The 25506-nt window shown below is 38.9% G+C and overlaps 1 long non-coding RNA gene across 1 annotated transcript in view; it reads left to right on the top strand.

Moving 5' to 3' along the window:
- The window catches only part of LOC132673799 (uncharacterized), a 40520-nt gene extending 15215 nt beyond the window's left edge, over window positions 1–25305 (top strand). The window contains exons 2-3 of the long non-coding RNA XR_009608206.3: window positions 7302–7432; window positions 23804–25305. This is a non-coding gene — a long non-coding RNA (uncharacterized LOC132673799). The remainder of the gene's footprint in view (window positions 1–7301; window positions 7433–23803) is intronic.
- The last annotated feature ends 201 nt before the right edge of the window (window positions 25306–25506 follow it).

Genomic DNA, 25506 nt, shown 5'->3' with positions numbered 1-25506 from the left:
GAATTTGGCTAAAAGTTTGGCAATTTTTATTTATATTTTCAAAGAACCAGCTCCTGGTTTTATTAAGACTGTATGCCTTTTATATTGGCTCTGATCTTATTATTTCCTTCCTTTTACTCCTTTTGGGCTTTGTTCTTTCTTCTTTTTCTAGTTCCTTTATGTGTGAAATTATATTGTTTATCTGAACTCTTGCTTGTTTCCTGAGGTAGGCCTATATCATTATGTATTTCCCTGTTATAACTGCTTTCACTGTGTCGCAAAGATTTTGGACTGTTGTGTTTCCATTTTGATTTGTCTCCATGTATTTTTTTTATTTCTCCTTTCATTTCTTGGTTGATCCTTCAGTTGTTTAGTATCATGTTATTTACATTCTACAAAACACATTTGTGTGTTTTTTTCGTTTTTTTCTTGGAACTGATTTCTAGTTTCATACTGTTGTGGTCTGAAAAGATGCATGATAGGATTTAAGTCTTCTTAATTAATTTATTGATACTTGGTTTGTGACCTAACATGACCTATCCTGGAGAACATTCCATATGCATTTGAAAAGAATGTTTTTGGATGGAATATTCTGTATATATGTGTTAAGTCCATCTGGTTTAATGTGTTATTCCAAGCCACTGTTTCCTTATTAATTTTATGTTTGGAAGATCTATCCATTGTTGTAAGTGGGGTATTAAAGTTTCCTACTCTTATTTATTACTGTCCATTTCTCCCTTTATGTCTGTTAATATTTGCTTTATGGATTTAGGTGCTCTCATGTTGGGTGTATAGACATTTACAATTATATTTATGTAATGCCCTTCTTGGTCTCTTGCTATATATAGTCTTTGTTATAAGCATTGCACCCCTGGCTTTTTTTTCCACATTGATTTGCATGGAGTATCTTTTTCCATTCCTTGACTTTTAGTCTACATATGTATATAGGTAGAAGTGAATCTCTTGCTGGCAAAATATAGATGGATCATGTTTTTTTATACATTCCCCTACCTGTGTCTTTTGATTGGAGCATTTAGATCATTTACATTTAAAGTAATTGTTGATAGGTATATACTTCTTCCCATTTTGTTAACTGTTTTCTAGTTGTTTTTGTAGTTCTCCATTCCTTCATGATTGATGACTTTCTCTAGTGTTAACTTTGGGTTTGTGGTTACCATAAAGTTCATATACAACATCCTAAGTATATAGCAATCTATATTAAGTTGATGATTATTTAAGATCCAACATATTCTAAAACAAAGACTACTCCTTCCTCCATGTTGTTTGTATATGTTGTCATATTTTACATCTTTTTATTCATAATTAATTTTCTTACATCTAATTATGGCTTTCTTTTTTTGTATTAAAATAAGTCCTTTTAATGTTTCTTGTAAGGCTGGTTTAGTGGTGATTAACTTCTGTTTGGGAAACTCTCTCTTCTTAAATTGCTAGGTAGAGTATTGCTAGGCTGGTTTAGTGGTGATTAACTTCTGTTTGGGAAACTCTCTCTTCTTAAATTGCTAGGTAGAGTATTGTCTGTTACAGGTTTTTTTTCCTTTCAGCACTTCAAATATATCCTGCTTCTAGCTTGAAAATTTTCTGCTGAAAAATCAGCTAATAGCCTTAGGGAATTTCCTTTGTATTAACTACTTTATTTTCTGTTGCTAGCTGTTAAAATTATGTGTCTTTATCTTTGACATTTTAATTATTATGTGTCTTGGTGTGGCTCTCCTTGGGTTTATCTTGTTTGGAACTCTGTGCTTCCTGAACCTGGACGTCTATTTCCCTCCCTATGTTAGGGAAGTTTTCTGGCCATTGCTCTGTTCTCCTTCTTGGACCCATATAAAGAGAATGTTTGTGCTTGATGTTGACCAAGACATTTTTTAGCCTACCCTCACTTTTTTTTTTTTTCTTTTTTTGCTATTCAGCTTCAGTGCTATCCATTATCCTGTCTTCCAGATCACTGATCTGTTTTTCTGCATCTTCTAATCTGTTGATTCTCTCTATTGTATTTTTCATTTTAGTTATTATATTATTCAACTATGATTTTTTTTAAAAAATGCTTTCTTTGTCTTTGTTGAAGGTCTCACAGAGTTCTTCCACTCTTCTATATAATATATATATATAATATATATATATAATATATATATATATTATAAATACTATAAATAAGTATTTATACTTATTTGATAAACTAGACTCTGGGTTCAAGGGGCCAGAACCCATCACTGCAGAACCAGCACCTAGTCTATATCTGGCCTATACTGGGTATTCAAACTGAAAAATGGAGAAATGAATGACATCTTTGTCAGTCCATAGTTAGGACATCTGTAAGAATATCCTCAAAGTTAAGACTATGCTTTGACATTGAAGGAGATATATGACAAGTTAGGAGTAGAGCCATAATTCAAGTAGATTTAAACATTTAGTAAGGGCCTCCTATATGCCAGATGCTTACTAGGTATTGGAGATACAAAAAAGAATGGAATATGGTTCCTCCATTAGTGACCTATTCATGCAGCTCACAAATAGGCAATTCAAAGAAAATGCTCCAGGATGTCTGAGAAGATGCTCTACCTGGATGGGGAATATACTAAGTCTGCTCTAGGGATTAGAAAGGGGGGATCCCAAGACAAAATAAGAGGTGAACAGAAAAGGATTCTGTGAACCCAGAGTGTATGCTCAATTGTTGCTGCATGTGTGGCCTGGGAGTCTTTGATGGGACAAGGTCTGTAACATTTAAGTTACCTTAGCCTATCCAGAGTGTGTACTGCGTATCTGTAATTATATGGTAATATAATCTGTAATTATATTTAACCTCACTTATCTGAAAATTCAAATAAGAACACATAACGGTTGATGAACTTCACTGATTTATTAGTGTCCATCTACATAACGGCAGCACTTTGACCTTCCAAATATTTTTATTCTCTAAGGGGAGTCCCACTGCCCATGGTCTTCTACCTCTCTCCACTCTGTAGACCTTTTGAAGGAGCATCTCTTCACCATGGCTGCCCCAACCCTTTGCGGGAACCTCCTCTCTGACTCCCTGGTGGACACAGCGGGCACTGCAGCCATGTGTTGCTGCTCCATGGTCCTCCACTCTTCCAAGTGGGGTAAAAGTCTTTCCCACTCTGAATAACACTTGATTATATGGGTGCAGAATCAACACTGTTCATGTCCAAAGTGTAGCTTGAAAACGGCCCTCAGCTTTGTTCTACAGACTCTCTATAAAAAATCAGACTTAATTTTTTGGCCTGATTTTAGTGTAGACATCGCAGTGCTCCTTCTGAATCCAGCCAAACATCCACACACACATATTGTTCTTTCCCCAAAACCAGTTCACCAACATCATTCCTCCTAGCTTATGCCACGATAACCACAGGCCTTGTGCCTATTTCATAGTATAGGTTTTTGTTCCAGCCTCCAGCTGGCTTCTGATGGGTCTTGTCTCCTAGTGTTCACTTCCTCATGCAGTCATCACCCACATTATGCCAGGGTCAGTCTGTGTGAGAAAGCACACAGAAGATGTGATCATACACCTTGCCAAAGTTAGGTTACAAAGGAAACTCTTTCTCTTAGATCACCTGCTCTAGGAAAAACTAACTGCCATGTCCTGAGCCTTGAAAAGAGGTCTTATTGATGAGGAACTAAGGACTTTAGCCAACAGCCATGTGAGTGAGTCTTCTTGGAAACAGATCTTCCAGCCCAATCAAACCTTCCAGGGATGTAGCACTGGCTGACAGCTTTACCGCAGCATCATGAGAGGCCTGTTTCAGAACCATCCTGGCTAAGCCAGTCTCGGATTCCTGACACTCAGAACTGTAAGATAATAAATATTTATTGTTTTAGGCTTCTATATTTTGGGAAAATACATAATACAGTGATAGATTAGGGGGGCCAATTATAGACCCCATATACCTACTCTTCTAAGGGTTCGGCCAGGACCAGCCTGTTCAAGTGATATAAAGTATTTTTAGTTGCTTACTTCAAGGAACATTGCTAATGTATTAGGGAGAAAGAAGGCAAAATGGCTGAAATACATTGCTTTCAATAAAAATGCTCTTGCTACTTAACTATGATCATGGTGATAACAAGAATGCCCTGTCATATAATGGGGTAACTGATGCACACTTCCCACCATTTCTGAAGGTTAACACAAAACTCATAACATGGATGGTTGCCTCTTAGGATGCTGTATAAATCCAGCGTGCTAGTTTTTTCCATTTTTAATGTGAATTGACAAGGGCCACTTTAGCCTGTTAGCACTTCTTTTCTGAAGAAGAACCCCGACATCTTTTAGTGCCCCCAGCAGCAAATGACTTACGCCAAAGCCTATTCTTCTTCTTTAGATAGAAACCCTACTGACACCTGCTATATTGTCTATTAGATAAAGAAGATCTTATAGAATGTGGGTGAAATGGGAGATTTGCCAAGCAGAAGAAACGCAGGCTATAGGCCTTTCTTTTGTCAGCCAAAGAAAAATTGTGGTAGTCAGGAAAACAGTTGTGAAAGACATCTGTGCCAACTGAAATGCCAGGTTACCTTTTCCTTCCTTATTCTCAGCTCTGCAGACACAACTTCATTAGTACTGAGTCTATTTTATGAAGCCTTTTTATAACTACAGGTTGTCATTCCGACTTAGTTACTAATCCTGGTCACATATTAAGGGCTTTGATTAAGCAATTTGCTTTTTTCCTTCCTCTCTTCCATCTCATTGAAAGATTACAGAGTTTGAGCATGAGGTTAAAGGATTACATCTGAATCCTGAGAGTCCCGCCACTGCTCCAGCTGCCTGTCATTTCCTGGAGTGGTTACTTATCTGTCAATATTTCTTCCCTTTTTTCCCAAGTCCCAGGCCTACTTGATCTTGTCCGTTTGGCTCGGCTGGTGGAGGAATAACAAGGGTCTTCCCATCATGCAACATTCTGGGATACATCATGACAGAGAAATCTCAAAGCCCAGGTCAATTATAACAGAAGATGTGCACCACCTCTGCCCCTGAACGTCTTCTGGGGCTGCAGTTGTTTAAAACTAAGTCACCTGAAAAATGCAAGGAAATGTGTGTCTGGTTCCTGGCTGACTTTCTGCTTGTTTAGCAGGATACAAATAGCAGAAGACTAATACTCTGTGTGTGTGGTTTGTGGTCAGGAAGAGGGAATAAAGTTGGCAGCTACCTTATTGTGCTGTAATTACTTTTTAATTAGAATTCATTGAATACAGATGGATTCTTCCTGTTCTTTCGCCCACTGATGTTTTTAATATTCCCACATCAGATATTATGAGGCAGTAGCCAGCAGTGAATTACATAAAATAATCCTGTAGCTGGTAGTGACTTACAGAAAGTAACCAACTTAACCATTTGTCTTAGATGAAAAATGATCTTACACCTTTTTGTGGATTCTATTGCTGGTTTGTTGATATAGTGTTTGTTTACTCTCGTTCCTGCAGGAAAAAAGTACCATAGTTCTTGTATCAAATTACTGTAACTGACTGGAACATTTTTATTTCAAATAATGTACCATCATATTTTTTTTTCATGGTGACATTGATAAATTTGCCAGATTTCTCATTTTTTTCCTCCCTCCTACCAATGAATAATTTGAACCCAAACGTGAATGGAATGTACAATTTCATGCTGTTATAAAAAATCATTGCTCATCACATTCTAATTGTAACTAAGTTTGAACCTGAATAGCTATTTGCAGTATTTTGATAGAAATAAGAAGTAATTTCCATTTTTTTGCTCCAGGGTCTCTCTACATGAACTGACATATGATGCATTTTTGAAGTCACACTTAATAATTCTCTTTTCATTATAAACAACCGCACCCTTGTTGAATAGTAAACCTCAAATTAGGCTTACACAGGCCTATGTAATATACCTAAGAAACATGATTTATTCTAATGTAATAATGGCATAGATTTATAAAGCTTGACTACTCCAATGCTCCTCGTTATGGTTGTAAAATATTTGTGGCCGCCGTGGGATTTTCTAGATCATTATTTTAAAAAAGGAAAAACCCATTTTGACAGATGAACTGGGGCCATTCTGAGCAAATCACAGATACTTCATATAACAAGGCCTCCAAAGAGGGGAGCATACACTTATTACTATGGCAACCTGGATCAAAACACTATTTTAGTGGAGAGTTTCCAGTTTTACAATGCAATGATGATTGTTTATAGTACCACTGAAACCAGATTCAGCAAAGGTTTAAGAAATGAGCTGACAAGAGGAAAATCATTATAGATAAACTGGGGATACCTGAATGGGATAGCATGGAATCTGCCATTATTTGATCAAATACTGAAATTTATTGCCCAAGACAATAGAAACAATGGAAGAGGATCGAGAAGATGAGAAACATCCTAAAGTTTCTTCTGTTATAATGGTTTAGACCAAGATCAGTCCTATCTTAGGTTAAAACTTTGAAAGCAAAGATGTGTTTTAAAGGACATATCTTTCACATCCCTTATTTTTCTATCTGCAAAATACCTACTTGTAACTTTAAAGTTGTGGGCTAACACTTCTTTTCCTAGCATATTCCATTTGACAGAGTGTAACATGGCACAACTCAAGAACTATGCTCATCACACAGGGCCGTGTGCTTGCACATGTCGACATGATGTGACAGCTGGTTGCAGTCCTGCTCTGTTATTTTTATATAAATGGAATTTTTACACGGAAAGAGAAAAATTGTCTGGATCATGAGTTGTCCACTTTGCTAAATCTGTCTTAAAATATCTAAAGATACCACTGGGTGGACAAAGTACATTGAAGTGAAGGGTTGAATAATCATTTATTTGTTTAGCAACTATTTACTGAGCATCTCCTGTATGCCAATTGGTGGGTATATGGGTGTGCATGCTGCTAGGTGTGCTGTGGTAAGAGAGTGTGAAAGTGAGGGTTAAAGAGAAATATTGAAAAATGTAGAAATAGAAAATTACTAGACAGGAATTGAATTTGGTTCCATTCCAGTATTTGTTAACCAGAATAGTCTTTCAGTCTTTGAAGGGAGAAAGAAGAACCATATTTACTGAATTTCTGCTCTATGCAAAGCTCTGTGCTAGGAGTTCTACATACTATTATGTCATTTAATATACTGGGAAACTGTAGGTATTATTGTGTTTATTTTTCAGATAAGTAAACTGAAATAAGAAAGCTAAAATAAAAAAGTCAAGTACATTGAGCGAGTACATGTGTAGCACTAAAAAAAAATTATGCATCAGGCACTGTTTTAGCATGTTAACAAATTTTAACTCATTTAATCCTTGTAGTAACCATTGAAAGCAGTACTATTGTTATTCTCGCTTTACAGATATGGAAGAGGTTGAATAACTTGCTTCAGGTCACACAGCTAATAAATGGCAGAGGCAAGATGTGAGCCCAGGAAGTATGCCCTGCTACCACTGCGCAGTGGAGGTGTGTGCTGAACCTAATCAACAATCTGTAAGTAATCAATAGCTTAAGTAATCAACAACACGATTGTGATCTGAGCCAGGTCTCCTGATTTACCACACACTTCCTTGTTTTCAGCTTCTTTGTCTGCACAGATACACACTATAGGTATCAAACATATATTACATTTGTTTTATTCACATAACTGTTCCTCTTCAAGTATAAAATAATGCCTCAAAATCATTTCGAAGATTTTACTCTGCTTGAGTAACGAAGATCACAAAATTACAATTTGGTTCTGAGCAAATGATGACATCCTTAAGGTATTTCACAATGTCAGAAAATTTTGAAGACCTTAAGTAGCCTCATACTGTGTGAGGTAAATGGCTATAAACTATACCAGCTTTTGTTCAACTGAATGTGTGCATGTTTATAAATAAATTTGTGATTTCAAATAGAGAATCATCTGTCTATACTGATGTCACATTATTGGAAATGTGTGATGAAAAGCACCATTGTTTGGCCACCAGCACCTGTTTTCCCCTTGCTTTGATAGTGGTACCCTGAATTTCCTGTGGAGAAAAACCTTCATACCCTGTCTATCATTTTTTCATGTTGATGTATTGAAAATGGATTCAAGGCTGTGTGGTATTTTCTGTGGAGAGAACCTTTTTCTCTTGGACTTGTTGATATGGAACTACTGACTGTCCCTTTACCACCACATGGGGGTTTTGAAAATGAAGGCTGCATGGAGGGAAGCAGAACCAAGAATAGGAAAAAGGTCAAGTCTGATAAACATCATTTCAGGCCCAGAATGAAGTGGCATCTCATTTTAGATGTATCTCAGGACTTTTCAGTTAAAGCAGCAGATACTTTTGCTTTTTTGTCAAAGCCAGTTTGAGTTTAGAACTGATATCATTTGCAATCTATAGAGTCCTAATTAATACATTACTTCCTCTCATTCCCCTAAGATCAGTAGCCTCTTCCTGCCTATCTTAGGATATACTTTAACATCCTTAATAATTGCTTTGTGGTCCTGTGTGGTCTGCCTCTATCTACTTTCTGGGCACAGATCCAGTCCATGGGTCCCTTCTTTTCTCCACATTACAAATAGGTTTTGATTTCAGTTTTCAGCTTTAAAAATTCACCTTTGGGAGCCTGGGTGGCCAGTCAGTTGAGCATCCAACTCTTGATTTGGGCTCAGGTTATGATCCCAGGGTCATGGGATCAAGCCCCACACTGGGCTCCATGCTGAGTGTGGAGCCTGCTTAAGATTCTCTCTTTCTCTCCCACTGCCCCTCTCTCCCAATCACTCACTCTAAATAAATAAATGATAGATGATTCTTCATATTCATTATTTCCTATCACTTTTCTCTCATGGTTCCAACTTTATTTACTCAGTCACAACTTTGTAGACCATCTTTAAATAATCCAAGTGGTAAGTTTTTGCAGGTTCTTTGTCAAAGGAATTCTTTGAAACAAGACCCACTTCCCACCTCCACCTGGTGGAATGTGTGGGGAAAGGCAACAGGGCAATTAAGTACGTTTGGAGTATCTCTTAGCTTTCCCAGAATCTCTTCTCCAAAGTAAAAGTGCATTTCAAAGCAGTATGCAAATTCTTTGGGCACTGTCTTATCTTTAGGATTTTCTTCTTAAAAGTTCCATATTTCACTATTTTGGGGGCCTTTTGTCTGCTCAGTCGTTTGCTTCTTTAGAGTTTTGTTCAGCCCCTCCTCTGTTTCAGGATGCCTGCTCTTCACACTCACCTCTGTTCGTTTCACTTGCTGCTATTTTGTTTGGATCACAGCCTCTTTTTGCCTTTCCTCTTCATAGTGTTAATTCTACTCTCAGTGTTTTCCTGTCTTTAGCCTCAGGGGCTCTCTTTCCTTCCCCCTCTTTCCATGTTAGCTGATTTGTTTGTCCTGAAAGGGAACATGAACATGTAGTCTCTTAGCAACTCTGATGAAGGCTTGACCAAAGTATCAAATGTAGATTTTTGTGATATTTTTTATCATATTTGGGCAGGACCTGGGAATACCCCAGGTTTTCATTTGAGAATCAAACCCCTTATCCAGGAGTATGAAATGTAGTCATGTTAATCAGTAAATAGGTGAGGGCTGATTACAAAAGTATATTTTTGTGCTAGAAAAAAGTGATGAGGGCTAGATAATATAATTTTTGTCTCAAAGACTTGGGAACAGGCAGCATCATGCTCTGGAAAGAGGACTTGCTCAATATTTGGGATATCTGGCTTTTAAGTATAGACATAGATCATGGACTTTGGTGCCATACAGGCTTGGGTTCAAATCCCAGATTCCAAATATTAGCTGTGTGTCCTCCATTTTCAACCGTGAAATGGTGGAAATGATATTTAAATGATATTTCTTACAGGAAAGTATGTAAAGCATTGCCTGGCATATAATAAGTATTAATTTAATTTTTATTTCCTCTTTTCTAATTTGCCTGATGTATCCAATTTCTATGGGCCTCAGTACTTATAAAACAACCACAAGTAAGTAAGAAAATGGCAATAAGTACATGCCTATCAATAATTACTTTGAATGTAAATGGACTAAATGCCCTAATCAAAAGATCTAGGATGACTGAATGAATAAAAAAGCAAGACCCATCTATTTGCTGTCTACCAAAGACTCACTTCAAACCTAAAGACAAATGCAGATTGAAACTGAAGGATGGAAAAACATTTACCATGCAAGTGCAGTTAAAAAAAAAAAAGCTGGGTAGCAATAATTAAATTAGACAAAATAGACTTTAAAACAAAGACTATACCAAGAGAAAAAGAAGGGTATTACATAAGAAAAAAGGGAACAATCCAACAAAAGGATATACCAATTATAAATATCTATGCACCCAACATGGAAGCATCTAAATACATATAACAAATATTAATTAATAGATATAAAGGGAAGAATTGAAAGTAACACAATAATAGTAGGGTACTTTATCACCCCACTTGCATCACTGGATTGATCATCCATACAGAAAATCAATAAGGAAATGTATCGAATGACACATTAGATCAGATGGACCTAACAGATATATACAGAATATTCCATCCACAAAAGGCAGAATATACATTTTTTTCAAGTACACATGCAATATTCTTCAGGACAGGTCACACATTAGGCCACAAAACAAGTCTTACTCAGGAAGACTTTATATTTTGCATCCTTCTCAACCACAATGGTATGAAACTGGAAATCAATTATAAGAACAAACCTAGAAAGAACACAAATACATGGAGAACGTGTAATAATACAACTTGCTACTAAACAATGAATGAGTCAACCAAGATATCAAAGAGAAATTTTTAAAAAATACATGGAGATAAGAGGAAGACCTAAAATGTTGGAGTAGTAGGAGGACCCTGGGCTTACCTTTGAATACAGCTAGATAAATATCAAGTCATTCTGAATACCCTAGAAATCGATCTGAGGGCTGACAGAACAAACTGCACAAGAAGAGGGAGAGAAGAAACCACATTGTGGGTGGCAAGAGGTGTGGAGATATGGCTTGGGGGAGAAACAGATCATGGGTGCTGTGGAGGGGAAGGAGCTCAGGTGGTGTTGAGAGGGAGAGGAGCATACAGGGCATTGCACAAGGAAAACATTTCTCCATAGTCATTGACTAGGAAACAAGAGGCATTTATTTTCATGAGATCTTATAACTAGCAGGGCCCAAAGATTAGAGTTGTAGAGGTCCCTAGCATGGCTGGTATAGAGCCCTAAGAGCACTGCAGTGCTCCTAGAGAGAAGGCAGCAAGTAACCCGGGGGCAGATGTCATGATCTGAGGGTCACCTGAGATGCACTGGGGGGACAGTTCCCCCTTCTTGGAGTGCATCTGAGAGAGGTGGCATTGCCTCTCCAGGGACAATGGAGCCAATGGGCACCATTTCCTTTCCCAGGTTCCCAGCATGGTGCAGAGACACCTGCTGAGGGTGGCTAACCTGGACACTGGCCCTTTAGTGTGCTTGCTCCAAAACTCACGCTCCTGTGCTCTGGTGCAACTGTCCTTCTGGTCAAACTTGCATCAATCCTAGCACAGTGAGACCCTTTCCCAGAAGACCAGGACAGGTCCCCCCCACATCAAGTCCCTGAAGTTTAGAGTTTTAAAAATCAGCCAACATGGCTGGATAGAGCCAAAAGGATACTGCACTGCTCCAGGAAGGCAAGCATCCCAGACACAGACAGTTTGAAAACAGTGATCTGAAAAACACCTAGGATGCACTAGGAAAAATTATTCGTTCTTCTGGGAGGGTTTCCCTGACAGCTGTAAGCAGGTTCCCCTCTCCAGGGAAAAAGGAGCTGGCTGGTGCCATTTCCCTTCCCTGCCCCTCAGCGTAAACTAACTTCAGTAAACAGTACAGCCCCAACCCTGGCTGCCTAATCTGTCCACACCAAGCTCCCCGCAACACCCTGTGCTCTGCTTGTACTGCTTTTCTTGGGCAAGGTGCATGAGACCCAGTGCAACAGGCCCATCCCCCAGAAGACCAGCACAAACCCCCACATGCACCATATGTATTACCATATGTATTGACCATAGAGTTCTGCAAAGCTTCAGCTCTAGTGGAAATAACATCAGGTCTCTTTTAACAAGCAGACAAGAACACACCTAGTTAACACTCTCCACACTCTGCCCAAGGTCCAAACACTCTCTACTGCAGGCAAGGAGAAACTCTGCAGAGGACTGACCTGAGGGACAGAGCACCCATAACACAGCAGCACACACCAGAGATATTTCCTTAAGTGTCAGGCCTGGGACATTAATGGCTTTATGAAGAAGAGGTCATATAGTTTCAGGAGCATGAAATATAACAGGCTTTCCTGACACACAGAAGAAAACAGGCCTAGACAAAATGCCAAGACAGAGGAATTCATCCCAAAAGCAAGAACAAGAAAAGGTCATGGCCAGGGATCTAATCGAAACAGATAAAAGCAATATGCCTGATCCAGAATGTAAAGCAACAATCATAAGAATACTAGCTGGGCTTGAGAAAAGCATGGAAGACATTAGGGATATACTTACCACAGAGATAAAAGAGCTAAAAACTAGTCAGGCTGAAATGAAAAATGCAATAACTGAGATTCAAATCTGACTGGATGTAATGACCACAAGGATGGGAGAAGTAGAGGAAAGAATAAGTGATAAAGAAGATAGAATTATGAAAAATTATGAAGCTGATCAAAAGAGGGAAAGAAAAATCTTGGATCACAAAAATAGACCTAGTGGACTCAGTGACTCAATGAAACATAATACATTCATATCATAGGAGTCCCAGAAGAAGGAGAAAAGGGCTCACAAGGTTTATTGGAAGAAAGTATAGCTTAAAACATCCCTAATCTGGGGGAAAAAATGGACTTCCAGGGGCGCCTAGGTGGCTCACTCAGGAGTCCAACTTCAGCGCAGGTCATGATCTTGTGGTTTGTGAGTTTGAGCCCCGCGTCGGGCTCTGTGCTGACAGCTCAGAGCCTGGAGCCTGCTTCTGCCCCTCCCCTGCTCATGATCTGATTCTGACTTTTTTTCTTTTTTTTTTTTTTTAACGTTTATTTATTTTTGAGACAGAGACAGAGCATGAACGGGGGAGGGGCAGAGAGAGAGGGAGACACAGAATCGGAAGCAGGCTCCAGGCTCTGAGCCATCAGCCCAGAGCCCGACGCGGGGCTCGAACTCACGGACCACGAGATCGTGACCTGAGCTGAAGTCGGACGCTCAACCGACTGAGCCACCCAGGCGCCCCTGATTCTGACTTTCAATAATAAACGTTAAAAAAAAAAAAAAAAAAGAAAATGGACTTCCAAATCCAGGAGGCAGAGAGAACTCCCATCATAATCAAAAGCAGGCCAACATCAAGACACGTTGTAGTTAAATTCTAAAATATAAAGAAAACAACCCTAAAAAACAGCAAGACAAAAGAAGACCCTAATTTACAAGGTTAGCAACAGATCTTTCCACAGATACTTGGAAGGCCAGAGGGGAGTGGCATAATATATTCAACGTGCTGAATGGGAAAGATCTACAGCCAAGAATATTCTAACCAGCAAGGCTATCATTCAGAATAGAAGGGGAGATAGTTTCCCAAACAAAAACTAAAGAAATTTGTGACCACTAAATCAGCCATGCAAGAAATATTAAAGGGGACTCTTCAAGTAGGAAAGAAAGACCAAAAGTGACAAAGACTAGAAAGGAACGGATAAAATCTCCAGAAACAATGACAAAACAAGTAATATAAAGGCACTAAATTCATATCTATCAGTAATTACTCTCAATGTAAATGAACTAAATGCTCCAATCAAAAGACACAGAGTGTCAGGTAAAAAAAAGAGATCCATCTATATGCTCCTTACAAGACTCATTTTAGACCTAAAGACACCTGCAGATTGAAAGTGAGAGGATGGAGAAACATTTACCATGCAAATGGACATCAAAAGAAAGCCAGAGTAGCGATACTTATAATCAGACAAACTTGATTTTAAAACATAAATGGTAACAAGACATGAAGAAGGGCACTATATCACAATAAAGGGGGCTATCCAACAAGATCTAACCATTGTAAATATTTATGCCCCCAACTTTGAGGAACCTAAATATGTAAAAGTATAACAAACATAAACTCATTGATAACAATACAATAACAGTAGGGGATTTTAACACCCCACTTACATCAATGGACAAATCATCAAAACAGAAAATCAGCAAGGAAACAATGGCTTTGACACACTGATCAGACAGACTTAACAGATATAATCATAACATTTCATCCTAAAGCAGAATACACATTCTTTTCAAATGCATATGGGACATTCTTCAGAATAGATCACCTACTAGGTCACAAATCAATCCTCAACAAGTACAAAAATATTGAGATCACACCATGCATATTTTCCAGCCATAACACTATGAAACTTGAACTCAACCACAAGAAAAAATTGAGAAAGACCACAAATTCATGCAGGTTAAAGAACATCCTACTAAAGAATGAATGGGTCAACCAGGAAATTAAAGAAGAAATATGAAAAAGAAAACATGACAGTCCAAAACCTTTGGGATGCAACAAAAGCAGTCATAAGAGGAAAGCCTACGGCAATACAGGCCTACTTTAAGAACCAAAAAAATCTCAAATAAAGAACAAATGAAGTCTAAGGTCAGCAGAAGGGAAATAATAAAAATTAGAGCAGAAATAAATGATACAGAAAGAGACAAAAAAAAAAAAACAGTAGAAAAGATCAATGAAACCAAGAGCTGGTGCTTTGAAAAAATTAATAAATAGATAAGCCCCTAGACAGACTTATCAAAAAGAAAACAGAAAGGACCCAAGTAAATAAAATCATGAATGAGAGAGAAGAAATCATGACCAAAACCACAGAAAAAATACATGGAAACAAATGAAAATGAAAACACAGCAGTCCAAAATCTTTGGGCTATAGTAAAAGCAGTTATAAGAGGAAAGTTTACAGTAATACAGGCCTAGCCTCAAGAAACAAGAAAAATCTCAATTCAACAACCTAATCTTAAACCTAAAGGAGCTACAAAAAGAACAAACCCCAAAGCCAGTAGAAAGAGGGATACATTAAAGATTAGAGCATAAACAAATGATATAAAAACTAAAAAACTTAATACAAAAGATAAATAAAACCAGGAGCTGGTTCTTTGAAAGGATGCACAAAATTGATAAGCTTTTAGCCAAATTCGTGAAGAAAAAAAGAAAGGACTGAAAAAAAATAAAATCAAAAATTAAGGAAGAGAAATAATAATGGCCCCCACAGAAATACAAAGGATTATAACAGAATATTATGAAAATTATATGCCAACAAATCATACAACCTAGCAGAAATGTATAAATTCCTAGAAACATATAACCTCAGGAACTGAATCAGGAAGAAAGAGAAAATTTGAACATACCAATTACTAGCAATAAAATGCAATTAGTAATAAAAAAAAAAAAACTCCACAAATCTCCCAACAAACAAAAGCCCAGGGCCAGATGGCTTCACAGGTGAATTCTACCAAACATTTAAACACAAGTTAATGTCTATTTTTCTCCAATTATTGCAGAAAATAGAAGAGGAGGAAAACTTTCAAATCCATTCTATAAGACCAGCATTATCCTAATACCAAAACCTGACAAAGACACTACATAAAAAGAAAACTACAGGCCAATATCTCTGATAAACATATATGCAAAAATCCTCAACAATATATTACCAAACCAAATTTAACAATACATTAAAAAAATCATTCACCATAACCAAAGTATTTATTCCAGGAATACAAGTGTGGTTCAATATTTGTCAATCAATCGGCATGATACATCACATCAACAAAAGATAAATAATCACCTCAATAGATGCAGAAAAAGCATTTGACACAATACAACATCCACTCATAATAAAAAATCTAACATAGGTTTAGAGGGAACATACCTCAACATAATAAAGGCTATATATGAAAAACTCACAGCTAACATCATACTCAATGGTGAAAAACTGAGAGCTTTTCCCCAAAGGTCAGAAACAAGACCATGATGATGACTCTCACCACTTTTATTCAACACAGTATTGGAAGTCCTAGCCACAGCAGTCAGAAAACAAAGAAGTAAAACTTATACTATTTGCAGATGACATGATACTTTATTTAGAAAACCCTAAAGACTTCACCAGAATACTACTAAAACTGATAATTGAATTTAGTAAAGTTCCAGGATATAAAATCAATGTACAGAAATCTCTTGCATTTCTGTACACTAATGAGGCAGAAAAATTAGGAAAAAAATCTCATTTACAAGTGCACCAAAAACAATAAGAAATCCAGGAATAAATGAACCAAAGAGATGAAAGACCTATACTCTGAAAACAGTAAACATTGATGAAAGAAACTAAAGGCAACACAAAGAAATGGAAAGACATTCCATGCTCACAGATTGGAAGAACAAATACTGTTAAAATTTCTATACTACCCAAATAAATCTACACTTTTAATGCCATCCCTATCAAAATACCAACAGAACTATAACAAAAATATCAAAGAACTAGAACAAAAGTCCTAAAATTTATCTGGAACCACAGAGGACCCAAATAACCAGAGCAATTTTGAAAAAGAAAACAAAGCTATCAGTATCTCAATTCCAGACTTCAAGTTATACCAAAAGCTGTAGGAATCAAAACAGTATGGTACAAAACATACATATAGATCAGAACAGAACAGAAAACCCAGAAATAAAAGTACGATTATAAGGTTGATAAAGCAGCAAAGAATATACAATGGGAAAAAGTCTCTTCAACAAATAGCGTTGGGAAAACTTGTCAGCTACGTGCAAAAGAATCAAACTGGACCCCTTTCTGACCCCATCCAAAAAATAAAGTCAAAGTGGATTAAAGGTCTAAATAGGAGACCTAAAACCATAAAAATATGGTGAGTACAGTCAATAATGTCTCTGACATCAGCCATAGCAACAGTTTTCTAGATGTGTCTCCTGAGGCAAGGGAAATAAAAGCAAAAATACACTAGTGGGACTACATCAAAATAGAAAGTTTCTTCACAGGGAAGGAAATAATCAACAAAACTAAAAGGCAACCTACCAAATGGAATGAAAGAAGATATATGCAAATGACATATCTGCATATCTGATAAAGGATTAGTATCCCAAATATATAAAGAACTTATATGATTCAACACCCAAAAAACAATCCAATTAAAAAATGGGTAGAAGATATGAACAGACATTTCTCCAAAGAAGCCATCCAGATGGCTAACAGACACATGAAAAGATGCTCAACATAACTCATCATCAGGGAAACGCAAATCACAACTACAATGAAATATGACCTCACACCTGTCAGTATGGCTAAAATGAAAAACATAAGAAACAACAGATGTTGATGAGGATGTGGAGCAAAAGGAACCCTCGTGGACTGCTGGTGGGAATGCAAACTGCTACTGCTACAGCCACTGTGGAAGAGAGTATAGAGTTTCCTCAAAAGTTAAAACCACCTTTACAACCCAATAATCGCACTACTGGGTATTTACCCGAAAAATGCAAAACACTAATTCAGAGGGATACATGCACCCCTACATTTTATAGCAGCATTATTTACATTAGCCAACTTATGGAAGCAGCCCGAGTGTCCATCACTAGATGAATGGATAAAGATGAGGAATATATACTCAATGGAATAATTTTCAGCCATAAAAAGGAATGAAATCTTGTTATTTGCAATGACATAGATGGAGCTAGAGAATATTATGCTAAGTGAAATAAATGAGTCAGAGAAAAACAAATACCATATGATTTCACTCATATGTGCAATTTAAGAAGCAGAACAAAGCAGCAAAGGCAAAAGAGAGAGAGAAAGAGAGACAAACCAAGAAACAGACTCAACTATATAGAACTGATGGTTACCAGAAGGGAGGTAGATGGGGAGGGGATGGGTGAAACAGATGATGGGGATTAAAGACTGCACTTGTTGTGATGTGTGGGGAATAAACTTAGAAATTTCCTGGGTTTACACCAATGGGTTAACAAAGCATAAAGAAGTACAAAGCCGTAGGATGCTCACACCCAAGTTTGGGTAAACAAGATTAGGTAAATAAATACAGAGAAGGCAGGGCAGAAGCCCCAGTATAGAATATATGAAATAAACAAGATTAGGTATTCAGGGTGGAAGCGGCCCCCAATTTAGTACTATAGCAGAAAGCTGCTTTCACCGGAAGGAAGTACCAACTTAGGTAAACACATAAATAGGGCTATAGACCACCACTGCAGGTGAAGCAGCCCAAACCAGAGATGATTAACAAAAAGAAGGTGCCTTGTTAACCCTGAGGTCACCTGTCCTATGTCTCATCCCCTAGGCTAGCTAAGATAAATAGAGGTGGTGCCTCATGTCTGCTGTAAACAACCTCCCACCTGGCTGCCCAGCTCTAGGATTTTATTTTGTATTAACCCAAACCCCTAACTCCAAATATCTTCAAGACCCTCTTTCCCTCACGTCCATGAATTAATGTTCCCAGATTCATTGTCGCTTTGTGCACATCCATCACCATGTTTGTAAACCTTCTGATCCTAATAAAAATGTGGCAAGGACCCAGACATCAGCCATCTCTTGCCTTTAATCCTGCTTCCTCTCTCTTGCTAGACAAGAGAGAACTTTAGACTTAGTGATGAACACTGGGTGATGTATGGAATTGTTGAATCAGTATATGGTACACCTTAAATTAATATAACATTATGTTAACTATACTAGAATTAAAATAAGTGGAATTATTATATACAATGGAATATTACCCATAAAAAAGGATGAGATCTTGCCATTTGCTACAACATAAGTGAAATAAGTCAGAGAAAGACAAATACCATATGATTTCATGCATATGCAGATCTAAGACAAAACAATTGAACAAACAAGGAAACTGTGACAAAAAAAATCCCAAAAAACCCTTGTCAGAGGGGATGTACGTGGGGGATAAGTGAAATAGATAAAGGACATTAAGAGATACAAACTTCTAGTTATAAAATAAGTCATGAAGATGAAAAGTAAAGCATAGGGAATATAGTTAATGATATTGTAATATCATTGTTTGGTGGCAGAGGGCAACTACACTTATCTTGCTGAGCACTAAGTATAGAATTGCTGAATCATTCTGTTGTAAAGCCAAATATAACACTGTATGTTAAACTTCAATAAAATCAATTGCCTTATTTTTCTAAGCTGTTTCAAGTTGAGTTTCTGTCACAACTAAAAGAGACCTACATGCTTTTGCTTCCCTCAATATGTTGGCTTCATTCCCTCCAAGTAGAGTTCCCTATGAGATGAGACCTACAGTCACAGGCAACTCCTATCTATTTAATTTATTCCAACTCTACCACCAGTTAGAAAGTTGTTCTGTTTCCTTAGTTCCCAGGGGAATAATACTGGAGAAGAGCTCTGATTGGTCAATCTTGGTCATGTGCCCTTCTGTGGTCAGGGGGATAGGGTTCTAAGATTAGAAACCACCCTAAAACCTTAAGATTTTGTGCAAGTAATGGTTCTATAAAACTCAAAGAAATGTTCCCCCAAAAAGGCAAGGTGTACTGGGCAGACAATATAATTGGTGTCTCCCACACCTATACTTGCCTATCTAATTCTGAGGTTTATTGAAATGATGCATGTGAAATACTTGGAAAATACTGCAACGTAAAATCTTATTGTTTATTTTTATTTTGAGAGAGAGAAGAGAGAAAGAGCACACACGAGACCTGGGGAGGGGAAGAGAGAGAGGGAGGGAGAGAATCCCAAGTAGGCTCCACACTATCAGTGCAGAGCCTATTTCAGGGCTCGATCTTACCAATAGTGAGATCATGACCTGAGCCACAATCAAGACTCAGATGCTTAACCGACTGAGCCACCCAGGTGCCGCTGTAAAATCTTATTCTAACTTATTACTAATTGGGACTCTATAGATGACAGAAACTCAAATGTATCAACATAATATTTTCTCCTGAATATATTTTTTCAGACCACAATATTGGCCCCAAATAGTATTCATATTGCTCCACTTGCCCACAGAGAATTCTCGTTTATAATAGAAAACTGGGAATTACTCCGACACTCACATCAACTACAGAGCAATTCTCTTATGAGTCACGCAGACTATGTTAAATGCCAAATTCTTCCTTTCCCACTCATTCACTTTCTTGTGCCTCACCTAGTAGGATATACAGGTGATTTCAATGACCTCGTGTTTTCAAGGCCACCAAATAGCAGCCACTGTCCTTGAGAACTCAAGGAGCAGAGATGTCTCAGTCTGGTTGTGCAATGCACTCTTGACCCTTGACCCAGTAGCGTTTAGTTAGGTTGGAAGGGGCAAAACAAATGTCTTTGAAAAAGTCACTTATTAGACAAATATGGAAGCGTACAGAGTGAAAATATGTAGTCCTTGCCCCTTAACTGGTCCACAGTCCACTACAGAACATTAACAAGCACAAGATTCTAACTCAATGGAATTATTGCCACGTTAGAGCAGAATTACTGTGTAAGCTCTCAGAAGGGGCAGTGTCTTAGTCGGTTCCAACTGCCATAACAAATACAATAGACTAGGTGGCTTAAACAACAGAAATTCATTTTCTTGGAGTTCTGGAGGTTGGGAAGTCCAAGGTGAAAATGCTGGCTGATTTGGTTCCTGGTGAGGCCTCTCTAGTTTACAGACAGCTATCTTCTTGCTGTGTTTTCATGTGGTGGAGAACATGGTGTCTCTCAAGGGCAGTCATCCCATCATGAGGGCCCCAACCTCATGGCCTCATCTAACCCCAATTACCGCCCAAAGGCCCCATCTCCAAACACCATCACACTGAGGGTTAGGGCTTTATCATAGGAACTTGGAAGGGAAATAATTCAGTCTATAGCAGGCAGCAATTCCTGCTAAACATTTCTGCAGAAGATGGTTCAGGATAACATAATAAAACCATAAGGCCAAACATTACTAAAAGTATTCAAGGTTGCTGCTTCTAGGTAGGTGGATTTTACACATGTGTATTATCCAACTCTAGGGGGCACCATTAAGTAGACTGTTGTAGACTTGTGTGTTTATCATGATTTTGTGTGTGTGTGCAGAAGTCAATTGTTTTAAGGAGTACATTTTTCAAATAGAACTGAACATAGTAAAAATAACAGCCTTGAATATGACTATTTATAGTTGCCAACATTTATTGTAGCTTATTGTGTGCCAGGGACTATGTGAGATCCTTTATATATTTTATCGTTTCACAGAATGTCAGATAAGTATATCCCCATTTTACACCTAAAGAAACTGAGACGTAACAGAACGAGGCACACAGCTGCTAAGTACTGGCTGAGCAGGAGTTTCCATGTAATGATCCTACCTCTGACCTGTAACTGTAAGCCACTCTGCTCTCCTCTCCACGCCTTCCTTTGCTGGCTGACAAACCTTTCACCCATCCCTGAACTGGGTGCCAAGTCACACAAACAGACTTGGGTCCCCTTTCCTGCTGCTGGACCACATTTCCTACTGCAAGGGACAAATCTCTGGCCATGCTACCCCTGGCCCATCGTATGCTACCCTGATGCAGAGTGTGCCTGGAGCTGTCAGCATGCCAGGAAACATTTAGCAGGGCGAAAGGAAGGGGGGAAAAAAGTACAGTGTATGTGTGTTGCCAGTTATTTAAAGTAGGCCAATTACCTCAAACTGTAAAAACATACTCAAGTTTAAATACCTACAAATCACTTTAACAAATTTAGTAACAGAAAATTCTCACTGCTTGCTCTGTTTGTGCTGTAGCAAGTGCAGTTTGTTTGAGAAGCATGTGGTTGAGTAACTGTGGGTTATATTAGCAGCACTTCCTCTCTTACGTGTGTATTCATAAGTTCTGCAAAAAAGGCCAAAGCAGTTATGTTTGTGCCACCCACGTGCTGTTATCTTGTGAAGACTGGAAATAAATCTCATCATTTCCTAATCTGATATTCTACATGTTTCTGGGTGGCATTTTTATTCATGAGTTTTGGCCCTGAGTGACCTATGGGAGGCTAGTAGGTGCAGAGGGGAGATTCTCACTGAATCCACAGGAGCTGCAATGTCATAGGTCAGGGAGTGGCCTGCCAGCAAGCCACAGGAACACCCAGGCAGCTAGAAGCCAGTCATGAACATAAATGGAGTACTACATGGCAAGGACCATGCAGAGGTCAAGGAGAAAGTGGCCAGCCCACAGCAAACAGTTCCTCTTCTGCTGTAGCCCAAGGGGAATCAGTAAGGGGGAGGGGTGGGCTTCAAAACAATTACGCTGTGCTCATTCTAGAGTTATTATTCCATTTGGGGGTTAATTGCTGTAGTGTGAACCCAGACACTGTCTAATTAGGAATAAGCTTGTACTCGGGAACAATTACCCAGCTAATTGGTCTAGTGCACGTATAACTCTGAAGACCGGGTGGAAGAAACAATGGTGAGAGACAGAGTCCTTCCAAGTCTGGGGTGTTTCATAGAAATAGCACAGAATGTCAGGGTTGGAAGAGACTGTAGAGATCATTTGAGTTACAGGCTCATTTTGCAAATGAGGCCCAGGCACACAGAAGGTTGGTGGCAGAGCAGTGCTAGAATGTAGTTCCCTCCTGTCTCTCAGCCCACTACTGGCTGGCTGATACCCACACTGTTTGACTGACAGGATCCAAATAAGTAGAAACAGTGGTATCAAGTGGAGGTTGGAATCCAGGCCCTACACCGGGAGAGTTTTGAGAAGCAAGGGTGGGTTGGATGTCAGTGCATCACCCACCCTGTCCACCGGATTCCAAATTCTCTGGAAGATGTAAATGAGCAGGGGCCCACATCTACCCAGCACTTCCAGTTCTCATGTTTTTCAACAAAACCATTCATACTCTGACCATTTACTGAGCCTCTGTTATGTGCTCCGCCATGTGCCAGGCCCTAGGCTAGGTGCTAGGGAGCAAACTTAAATAAGATGTAGTCCTACTCTCATCTACAAAGACAAGGGTCAGGTGGGAAGCTTCTAGCACAACTGGCTTCCATGGGATGTGGCAAATGGACAGATTTCCTAGACTATTTTCAGAGGAGGACATTGTTTCTCTGTCCATATTTCCTCTACTACTCATGATGTTTAGCAGAGTCCCTTGTAAGGGGGGGGGGAAAGTGCTTATGAATCCACCTGTAGAAGTTAGGGATAGTTGAAATGCAGAAAAATATCTTCTGGCTCAGAGAAAGCCAGTACATTTTCTTATATTTTCAGAATATATTCAGTACTACCTTCCTGCAATATATATATATATATAGATTTTATTTCAGCTTGCCTGAATGAAGAGAAAATAGACTCAAAGTTATGATAGGTCCTTTTAAGTCCCTTGGCCATTTGAAGACAAGCTATTCTTTATTGGAAAGAAGACATTTTAAGAGTATTCTTTGTTTTTTTCTGGGGAAACTAAATACTTATAAAGGGACTTTTTTCCTAGGAATTTTTGAACTTTACATAGTAATTGCATATGTATTTCAAGCAGTGTCAAAATTAAATATCTGCTGAGAGAGTAAGGGAGGAGGTGTGGAAGGTGTAGAGGGGTGAACAATGGAGTGGAAAGTGACAGTTGATTAGTTTTACAAAAAACTACTTGCTTAGAATGATAACATGCACCAAAAGGTAGCCTTCATAGGCTGGCTTGTGTGTTAATACATTGCTTCCTTATTCATTCAACAAATATTTGTCAAGTCCTTAAATGTGCCAGGCCTTTTGCTAGATGCTGAATAAAGACCGCAAAACAAAGCACAGTCCCTGGTTTCATGAAATGGATGGTACAGTGGAGAGAAAATGTTACATAAGCATATGTATTGGTAAACCTAGGTTAAGTTATGCTGCAGTAACAAGTAACCTCCATATCCTAGTGACCTTTTGGTTTACTTTTTGTTCACATTAGGTCCATTGTAGCTCTGCATCCTGCCCTCTTCATTTTGGACCAAGACTGAAGGAGCAGCCCCTGAGACATGCCCTCTTGTGACAGAGGAAGAGTGATGGCCGAAACCACACAATGGCTCTAGCATTTTTTCCCCAGAGCACACTCTTTTGCCCAAAGCAAGTCATATGGTCTAACTTGATGTCAATCAGGTGGGGAAGTTTAATCCCCCAAATAGAGAGGGGCTGGTAGAAAGGACAGCAAATGTTTTTGAACAAGTAATGTAAGTGTACCAAAAATTACAAGTAAAAATGTTAATGATAATAAAAGCTCTGGGGACAAGAAGAGAGGGGTGCGATGGAGAGTAACAATGGAGAATGATTTAGACTGACGGTGGTGGTGTTGGCAGCTCTGGAAAGGCTTTTCTGAACAAGTAACATCTCAGCTCAAACCCAAGAGATAAAGAGAAGTTATGCAATACAAGGGTTGAGAAAAGAGTAAGAGAGGAACAGCATGTGTAAAAGTCCTGAGGCAGAGAAGAGTTTGGCATGCTTGAAATGTTGGCAAGAGGCAGTACCATGTATTGGCCAAGAGTGGAGGCATCCTGGATTTCAATCCTAGGTCTATCCCTTACTAGCCATGTCTAACTGACCTATCTGTGCCTCATTTTCCTCATGTGTAAGTACTGGGTGTGCTTGGCTCATGACAGTCATTATTACTAATGGAAAGAAAACCCTGGTGGCTGCAGTGTGATGACCAAAAAGTAAAAGAAATGAGGCTGGAGGGTACCCACATCTGTGGGGACCTGTACATCTTGGAAAGATTTGAATCTTAGTCCTAGAAGGTACTTTAAACTAGGGAGTGACTTAGTTCAGTGTATACTTTATATTTTCCTATCATATTCTGGGGAGATATTCTCCATCTAAACAACTATCTGTTTTTGGAACATAATGAAATCCTGGTGAGACCCTGATGGACAAAGGGAGGCAGGGGTGGGGTGGAGAGAGAAATGAGCTTCAGACCAGGAAAGAATTGAGAGAGGGATGAGAGATGGGAGAAGAGAGCTGTCCCTCTCCCCAGTCTGCCTGATATGAGAAAGAAGGCATTTATTTTAACAAGCATGGGGAGAGGACAAAAGGGAGGCCGAGGGCTATTCTTGTTAAGGCCTCAGCAGCCGAGCAGCAGGCACAGTGAGAGGCAGGAGACTGATGGGGTGAGCTGCAGCCTGGCTCAAAGGGGGTCCCCTGACCTCCAGAATGGTGAGGGGAGAAGGGGGCTCACCACTGCTCCAATGACACCTCTATGGAGATGCTTTAACACTTCCAGACAGTCTTATTGAAAGTGGCCTGGTCCTCTGGCTTCCTCTGAACTAGTGCATCCTCAAACAGCCTTCCCCACCCTGGGAGCCATGGGTGCTGCTGGGACACGGGGGGTGAGGGGTTGGACAAGGCTCCAGAGAGTCTTGCACTGCAGTGCTTCCGGGGAGATGGTGCCGCTGCATCAGCTGGATGACAAAACACTGTTAATGGCACCAATAAAGAAGTGTGAATGTAATTTTCTCCTTCTTGTTATTTCCACAGTATTTGGCATATTATTTAACAGATCAACTGGCCAGTCACGATCCCTTCTGAAGCCAAGTCTTTCTTTTTTGTGCTGGAAGATTCCTAAAATGCAGGGCCGCTCAGCTATAAGCTCATCAGTTGGAAATAGGCCATACACAAATGGAG

The sequence above is a fragment of the Panthera onca genome, chromosome C1, assembly GCF_046562875.1.
Source record: "Panthera onca isolate mPanOnc1 chromosome C1, mPanOnc1 haplotype 2, whole genome shotgun sequence".
Classification (NCBI taxonomy): Eukaryota; Metazoa; Chordata; class Mammalia; order Carnivora; family Felidae; genus Panthera; species Panthera onca.
This window is presented reverse-complemented; position numbering and strand designations above follow the sequence as displayed.